General features: G+C 39.2%; 1 protein-coding gene across 1 annotated transcript in view; it reads right to left on the bottom strand.

Moving 5' to 3' along the window:
- LOC107097866 (probable cationic amino acid transporter) overlaps window positions 1-1,651 on the bottom strand; it is a 13,798-nt gene extending 12,147 nt beyond the window's left edge. Inside the window, exon 1 of the mRNA XM_015395193.1 lies at window positions 1,535-1,651. The gene's annotated coding sequence lies outside the window, so the exon portion shown is untranslated. The remainder of the gene's footprint in view (window positions 1-1,534) is intronic.
- Between the last annotated feature and the right edge of the window lie 6,424 nt (window positions 1,652-8,075).

The raw sequence follows: 8,075 nt of genomic DNA, 5'->3' as shown, positions 1-8,075 counted from the left end.
CAGCAGCTAGGTTAATATCGCAATCAAATAAATCTTTTTATGCACGTCCATCACTGCCCCCCCTCTGGACACTGGCCTGTGCATCATTTCATGCTCATTAAGCTGCCATGTGTTAAACATAAGTTAGGCTGTCGTTGGGCATAAGTTCTGGACTTGTTATGAGTACTCTATGTCGGAGGTCCTCAACAGGGGGTCCGTGATCCCTTGGGATCCACCGAGGTACTGCATGAGGGTCACAAAAGTTTTGGTTTAGACTTTTTTTTTTATATTCCCCCTTGAAATTTTTCCACTAACTGAAATGTCTTTAAATACAGATTAACATGAATTCAACACACTGTAGTAAGCAGATAAATGGAGGCAGAATGACTATAGGACCAGTTTGATTTCATACAATATATATAACTAGGGGGTCCCCGTCCAATCTCATCATCAGCTTGGGGGTCCTTGGCCTGGAAAATATTGAAGACCCCTGATCTATGTATATGCCTAAAATTGAAAAAAATGCATTAAAAGTTCAGTGTTTGCAAGCGTTTTAGGGGATTCTGGGGCATCAGGAATATGCTGACTAAATCGGCAAGGTGTGAAAGCCCTCAGGAAGTACAATGTGCTCTGTCCTTTCTAGCAGACAGCTTCACAGGACTCCGCTCCAGTTTGTTGTCCATGTGAACACCAAGGTATTTATACTCCTCTTTCGCCTCCACCTCTTCTTCCATGATGTGAACAGGATTCAACTTGTTCCTGATTCTTCTAAAATCTTCAAGTATGCCCTTGTTTTGATCGCATTCAGGATCAGATTGTTTCAAAGTTTATTTGCTGTTTGTTCTTTTGTAAATGGCTGTTTAATTTAGTCTGTAGAGATAGAACGTTATTGACTGGATCTAATTAGGGCTCTTTATGCTAAATCTCTTCTGAAAATCTCTCCTTCCTCTTATTTTCCCGTCTTGTCTCACAGACAGACTGCAGGACTTCCCCCTTTTTCCTTCTTCTGCTCCTCCTTCAAAAAGTGTCCTATAGCTTTTTGTTGTTTGTATCTTACTTCATGAAAATGCAGTACGGCCTATTTGCATTTGTTAAAACGATCCTCGTCCTTGTTAGAAGCTCTAAAGTCCAGGATGAGGTGATTCAGAGTAGTTTTTTTCTCAACCAAAGTGACTACTACAATTATCTATGTATATAGTAGACACACATTTGTTCCAAAGCTGCAACCATTTCCCAGGTTGACACCTTTGTTTGGTGCTTTAAATCTACATAAAGATCCTTAGTATTTCCTGAGTCCTTCCTTCAGGGCTCGGGTTCCATGAATAGTTGGGCTGCAGTTGGTTACCCTGCTCTGTGGATGAGCTTTTTCTTCTGAACCACTAGAGTGAAAACCCCTCTGTGAAACTTTAATGCAGCTATGGATCTAATTTCATAGCCACTTCATAGCACTGACTGACATCAACAGGTTGGACCAAAGACTATGCTGCATGTTAGAGGCCAGCAAACAGCAAACATCCAGCAGCAGTTTAACGAAGCACACAAGTAGTTTACTCACTGGCTGCGTTTTCCTCCTGCTGCAGACTGTGGGGTTAGTCTGAGGCCCCGTCCTTTGTGGAGCTGCAGGTAACAGTAGGAGAGACAGCTGCTTTAAATCGTGCAGACCTGCTACCATGTGATCAGGTTGGTGAAATATTTAGCAGTCTGAAGTGAGCTGCTGCAGGTAGTCATGTTTGATCTCAGCTGTACTTATTTCTGTGGGAACTCACTAGGTGGGGCTTCCCTGGTGAACCAGTTTAGTTGATTGTCTATAAAATAAGATTAGTCACAGTGCTTTGGTCACCATAAGACCTATTATTATTTTTTATTATAAATAAAGTTTTATAAAGGATGTAATCTGTACTAAACTAATAATGGTAGCTCTTGGTTGTTTATTTTCTCAACAGGGAGAAATTTTCCATTGGTCAGTAGGTGCAGAAATTGTTTCTCATCAATTCTCACCAGTTTTATTTATTAAGACATTCCAAATAAACCCTCGCTATGGGTAAAGAAAATGTATTAATTAGGTAACTTATTTGAATTTAATAAATATTTTTTAGGGCATAAAAACTGAACCTACAGTGGCCTTTATTTTCAAATGTACACTAAAAAAAAGGTTTAACAAAAAAAAATTAACTAGTAAATTAGTAGAAAATAATAAAATCAATTTAAATACAGAAAATAAAACCAAAGAAAAAGTATTTTACTAACATGGATATACAAAGAAATCATATAAAGCTAGTAAAGTTAAGTTTCATAAAATAGTGCTAACAAGTCTCCTTTCATTGTAACAAAAAAAAAAGACTAAAGGAAAAAAAATCAATATAAGGTAGCCAAAAAAATCAAAGGAGCCTAGGCAGAACTGAATAAACTGATTACTAGCATTCATCCGCCTCCGACACTAGCTAATCAGTTTGAACCACACCTCCACGAAACTGCATCCAGAGTTCAACTTCAAAGATCTCCCATCTACAACTCCGTCTGCTACCTAGTGCGCAGGCGGTGGTTGCTCTGTGTCTGACTTCATTCAGATGGCACCGTTTCGTCATTGTAGCTCAAGCTTCATCAGAGTGTCATTCCTCCCGGACTCTTACTGCGTTCCCTGTCTCATCATAACCGGTCAACCAATTAACCTCCATGTTGAGCCTGGTTCTGCCAGAGGTTTCTTCCCAATGGGGAGTTTTTCCTCTCCACTGTCACTCCATGCTTGCTCATCATGGACAGGTTCCCTCAACCTGTGTTATCCAAGCTGGGCTTCCATCTTCCAGGTCCCTGAGTGAAGCTCTAATATCAGCTCACGCAGTCCACTGGATCTATCCATACAGCTCAAGCACACCATCTTGCCAACCAGCAGTCTACAGACTGACCAACTTCCTCTATCTCCACTCCACCACCAGTTTCAGGCCTGGAGGGTAACATCCCTATCCTTTACTACTGTTCATGCAAATCAAACAAAATTCAGCGCTATGTTTCCTGCCGAGGTCTGAGCGCCAAAGACTAAAGTAATTGTATCAAGAAAATTCTTCTAATTGCCTTATTCTTTCTGTATGAGTTTTTCAGATTGAAATGAAACTGAACAAAACCCTAAGCAAGTCAATAAGGTTTATTTTTACAGAACATTTTAGTGTTGTCACAGAAAGAAAAAAGGCATAGACACAACAGAGATCATAAAAAAAAGAAAATTAAGGATTAGAATAAGATGATTATTTAAAATAAAATCAAATGGTGGATAAAAAACTGAAAGTGAGCGAGGTTAGTGTACAGAAAACAGGTCAGGCAGGCTCAGAGGATCAGGAGGCAAAATCAGGTCTAAGGTGATGGAGAGACAGAGGGAATGCAGAACTGGTACTTTCCTCCAAATTCTCATACATTCAGGACAGGGCAGCAGGTTTTACATTTTTCGTCCCATGTCTGTAAGATAACGAAAAGTTAAACCTCCCCAAAAATAGAGACCATCTGACCTGTTTAGGGTTAAGTCTTTTAGCTGTCTAAAGGTATTCCAAACAATGAAGGGTTCCTTCGCTGTCTCCAACCAATGTCTCCATTGCTCTACGACAACTTGACTGCCAGGAGCTAGCAGTCACCCATGTTATAATTGCATTCAGCATTAGACAAACGTCTGGAAAAAAGGCACAAGGGTCAATAACTTTACCATTAGACTTTTGGCTGAGGATTGCTCTCACTCTGCAACAGGAAGGAACCACTTCAATTGAAAATGTTTGCCAGAATCAGGCGACTAAAGAAAAGAGACAGAAGTAAACATGTGCTTCAGATGAGAAAAGGCTTTATCTGCTTTGTCGTTCCAGTAGAACAGGAGAAGAGAATTGAGGGGATGTGCGACTTGACTGTAATTCCTAATTAATATCCAATAGAAATTAGTGAAGCCCTGAAACCTCTGAAGTTGTTTCCTTTTAGAAGGAGTTGTCCATTCAGAAACTGCTTGAACCTTAGACGGGCCCATAGATATCTGGTTAGGTGAAAAATGAAGCCAAGGAAGGAGAAGGGGGTCAAATTCACACTTCTCTGCCTTAACAGGTTTTAAACGAGACAAAGGACTGACCGTGCATGTTGTTTGAGGCTTTTTAAGCCTTTGGAGTGAAGAATGATATCATCCAGATAGACAAAAAAAAGTGCCCCACTGTGTCTCCTAAAACCTTGTTGAACAGGTTCTAAACAACTGCAGGTGCGTTGGTTAAACCAAAAGGCACGTCTGGCCATTGAAGGTTGTCTTCCATTCATTCCACTCTCGGATGCGATCCAGATGGTAGGTGTTGCAGAGATCTAGTTTGGAGAAGATCTTAACCCTTTGGATCTATTCAAAAGCGGTGTTCATAAGTGGTAAGGGTTAGTGGTTCTTAAAGGTGATATCATTGAGACCACTGTAGTCAACACAGGGTCTGATAGAACCATCCTTATTACCCATTAAGGAGAATCCTGCACTGTGGGAAGGGATGACAGGCGGATGATTCCGGCCTTGAGGATCTCGACAATGTATTTATTCATGGCCTGAGACTTAGGCAGAGGGTACAGATGGTCTTTAGGGGTGTGGAACCATGAAGATGATCAATGCAGCAATCGATGAGGAGGTAGAGAACTAGCCTTCGATTTATTGAACACCTCCTTGAGGTCATGATAGTCATAAGGTACCTTGGACAGATCAGGAAAAAAATCTCTTCAATCTCATTCTGAGGGACGGAGAATGAATGATCAGCTGTCGGTCAGGTTCCAGAAAAGTAAGAAGCCCAAGCCAGGCTCTTAACCATCTTTCAATCTGGGATATGTGTTTTCTAGCAAGGTTATGCTCAAAACCACAGGAACCTGAGGAGAATTAATTATCATGAACAAATTATTTTCTTTATGGGTACCTCCAATGGTCACTCTCACCTTCTCATAGACCAAATGTGATTTGTTTAAGTGATGTCCGAACAATGCCAGAACATTTTGTGAGGATGGCCCAGCTAATAGTCGCATGCACAGTCTTTTAGCAAACTCGTCCATAAACTCTGTGTCTGCTACGAAATTGATGAACACAGAAGTCTGGTGAGAAACAGATTTGTAGACAGCTTGGGGTAAAAGCATTAGATACCTTTTTTTCGCTTAGTAGAGTTCTCCCCTACTCTACCAAGCCTAACTTTTTACTGAACAGGTTAATACTTTGTGCCCCTTGCCACCACCGTAGAGACACAAATTCAGTTGGTATATACATTGTTTCCCCTCCTTAGACAGTCTGGTCCTCCCCAGCTACATGGGTTCAGATGTGGGTCTCCCCCCTAAAGACATCTTTTTATCAGGCATTGGATCTTGAACTGAAAAGTGTCAAAGGTCTAAAAGAACATTCTTTTTGTTCCCATTCTATTATACAGAGATCTATTCTGGTGGCTAGATCCTCCAATTGTTTCAGAGATAGAGGGAAATCTGAATTCTTATTGTTTAATCCAGTCTGCAAAATTTCCATTAAAGCCTCCTTATTCCACTGACTTTCAGTTACCAAGATGTTGAAATCAATAATATGACCTGAAACAGACATATCTCCTTGTCTTAGAGACAGAGGGCCTCTGGTGGTTTCATGACTGGGCAGAGATGGGTCGAACAACTGCATCTATTCCTAAGAAAAGGCCAAATAGGAATGAGAAAGGTGTGACCCTTTCTGCCACTGAGAAGTGCCCCATACTTTTGCCTTGCCTGAGTAAGGAGATAACATAAGCCACCTTAGTTTAGTCAGAGGCGTAAGCTGAGGGCTGCAGTACAAAATGGATCTCACTCTGTGTCAGAAAAGCTCAAAACTGATCAAGATTGCCTCAAGTTGTAGTGACGACAACTGAGGCTTTGTTGATTTATCAAAAGGCTTTAAGATTTATCAAAGGCTTTCAAAACTTTCGATCATGACACTCCCTTTTTCCTTCGTCTGCTCCTGCTTCAAAAAGTGTCCTATAGCTTTTTGTTGTTTGTATCTTACTTCATGAAAATGCAATATGGCCTATTTGTATTTGTTAAAACGATCCTCGTCCTTGTAAGAAGCTACAGGATGTGGTGATTCAGAGTAGTTTTTCTCAACAAAAGTGACTATTAAAATTATCTATATATAATAGACAAACATTGGTATTAAAACTGCAACCATTTCCCAGGTTGACACCTTTGTTGGTGCTTTAAATTTACATAAAGATCCTTAGTATTTCCTGAGTCCTTCCTTCAGGGCTTGGGTTCCATGGATCGTTGGGCCGCAGTTGGTTACCCTGCTCTGTGGATGAGCTTTTTCTTCTGAACTACTAGAGTGAAACTCCCTCTGTGAAACTTTAATGACAGCTATGGATCTAATTTCATAGCCATAAAACTACAACGCACTGAGGAGAGTCTCTTCAAAACTGAAAAAGTCGACCGACGTCAACAGGTTGGATCAAAGACTGTGCTGCATGTTAGAGGCCAGCAAACATTCAGCAGCATTTTAACGAAGCACACAAGTAGTTTACTCACTGGCTGCGTTTTCCTCCTGCTGCAGACTGTGGGGTTAGTCTGAGGCCCCGTCCTCTGTGGAGCTGCAGGTAACAGTAGGAGAGATAGCTGCTTTTAAATCATGCAGACCTGCTACCATGTGATCAGACTGGTTAAATATTCAGCAGTTTGAAGTGAGCTGCTGCAGGTAGTCATGTTTGACTGGCTGATACTTATTTCTGTGGGAACTCGCCAGGTTGGGCTTCCCTGGTAAACAAGCTTAGAAGATATAGAAGCTATAAAAGATTAGTCACGGTGCTCTTGTCACCATAAGACCTACTAATATTTTATATCATAAATAAGGTTTTATAAAGGATATAATCTGTACATAACTTACAAGGGAAGCTCTTGGTTGTTTGTTTTCTCAACAGGGACACATTTCTCTATTGGTCAATAGGTGAAGAAATGGTTTCTCATCAGTTCTGTAAAACACCTCGTTTACTTATTAAGACCTTCCAAATAAACCCTTGCTCTGACAACAGAATAATAACTGATGATATAACTAATCCAAATTCAATAAGTCTATCATAGTATGTTTAGGACAAAAACACTGAACCTGCAGTGGCATTTATTTATAAATGTAACCAAAAAAAACAAAAACAAAAAAAAAGGTTTAGAAAAAAAATTAACAAAAAAGTATCAATGATATAATAAAATAGATTTCAATACAGCAAATTAAAGAGAAGAAAAATGTGTTTACTAGCATGGATAAACAAATTATATAAAGCTATTAAAGTTAAGTTTGATTAAATAAACAACGTAAAACATATAAGATAAATAAAAACTGTAAATACAAAACGATAAGATCATAGCAAATAAACAAAAAATAAATAAATACCTCTTTATTCTCTTTAATTGAACTTTGTGTAGTAACTTTTAATTGTAGGTATGGACATATAAACCATTTATGACTAATAAAGTTTCTGTTTTTAAATGGTTCTGTCCTTGCAGGGCCACTCTGACCCATCACAAAACAACCACAGTGAAACAGTCATGAAGTCTGAACTGATGGAGGAAGCTGAGGCTCTGCAAGAGACTCTACCCTGAAGCTGCAAAGCCAGGATTCAAACTCAACCTGGTTACTCCAAGATAAGGCTGCTGCCAACTCTTTAATCATCGCAGCCCAACAAAATAAAAAAGATTATAAAATCACAAAAGAAATAAAATCAATAATGGGTAGCCATAAAAAATCCAACAATCCGACATTTTAGTGTTGTGAGAGAAAGAAAACAGTAAAACACATAGCAGAGGCATAGAGAAAACACAAACCATTAAAGAAAACAAAAATGAAGGATTAGAATAATGGGATTATATACAAAAATGCAAACATGAATTAGATAATAAAATAGAAGAAAAAAGCAGTATAAAAGCAAATCAAGAGTTTAAAAACATGCGTAAAACAAATAAAACAGTTGAACAAAAACCTTAAAATAATAATACCTCAGTTAACAGTCAATGGCAGCTCTAAACTAATGGGTTTTTAGCTTTTACTTCAAATAACTTTCAGCACTTTTTGTCATGATCTGGCCTGATTCCTCCACCTTAATAGGGGGTTTTCAGTGACGTCACTG

Source organism: Cyprinodon variegatus, unplaced genomic scaffold, assembly GCF_000732505.1.
Source record: "Cyprinodon variegatus isolate N-32 unplaced genomic scaffold, C_variegatus-1.0 Scaffold730, whole genome shotgun sequence".
NCBI classification, from domain to species: Eukaryota; Metazoa; Chordata; class Actinopteri; order Cyprinodontiformes; family Cyprinodontidae; genus Cyprinodon; species Cyprinodon variegatus.
The sequence above is the reverse complement of the archived record's forward strand: the minus strand, read 5'-3'. Positions and strand labels throughout refer to the sequence as shown.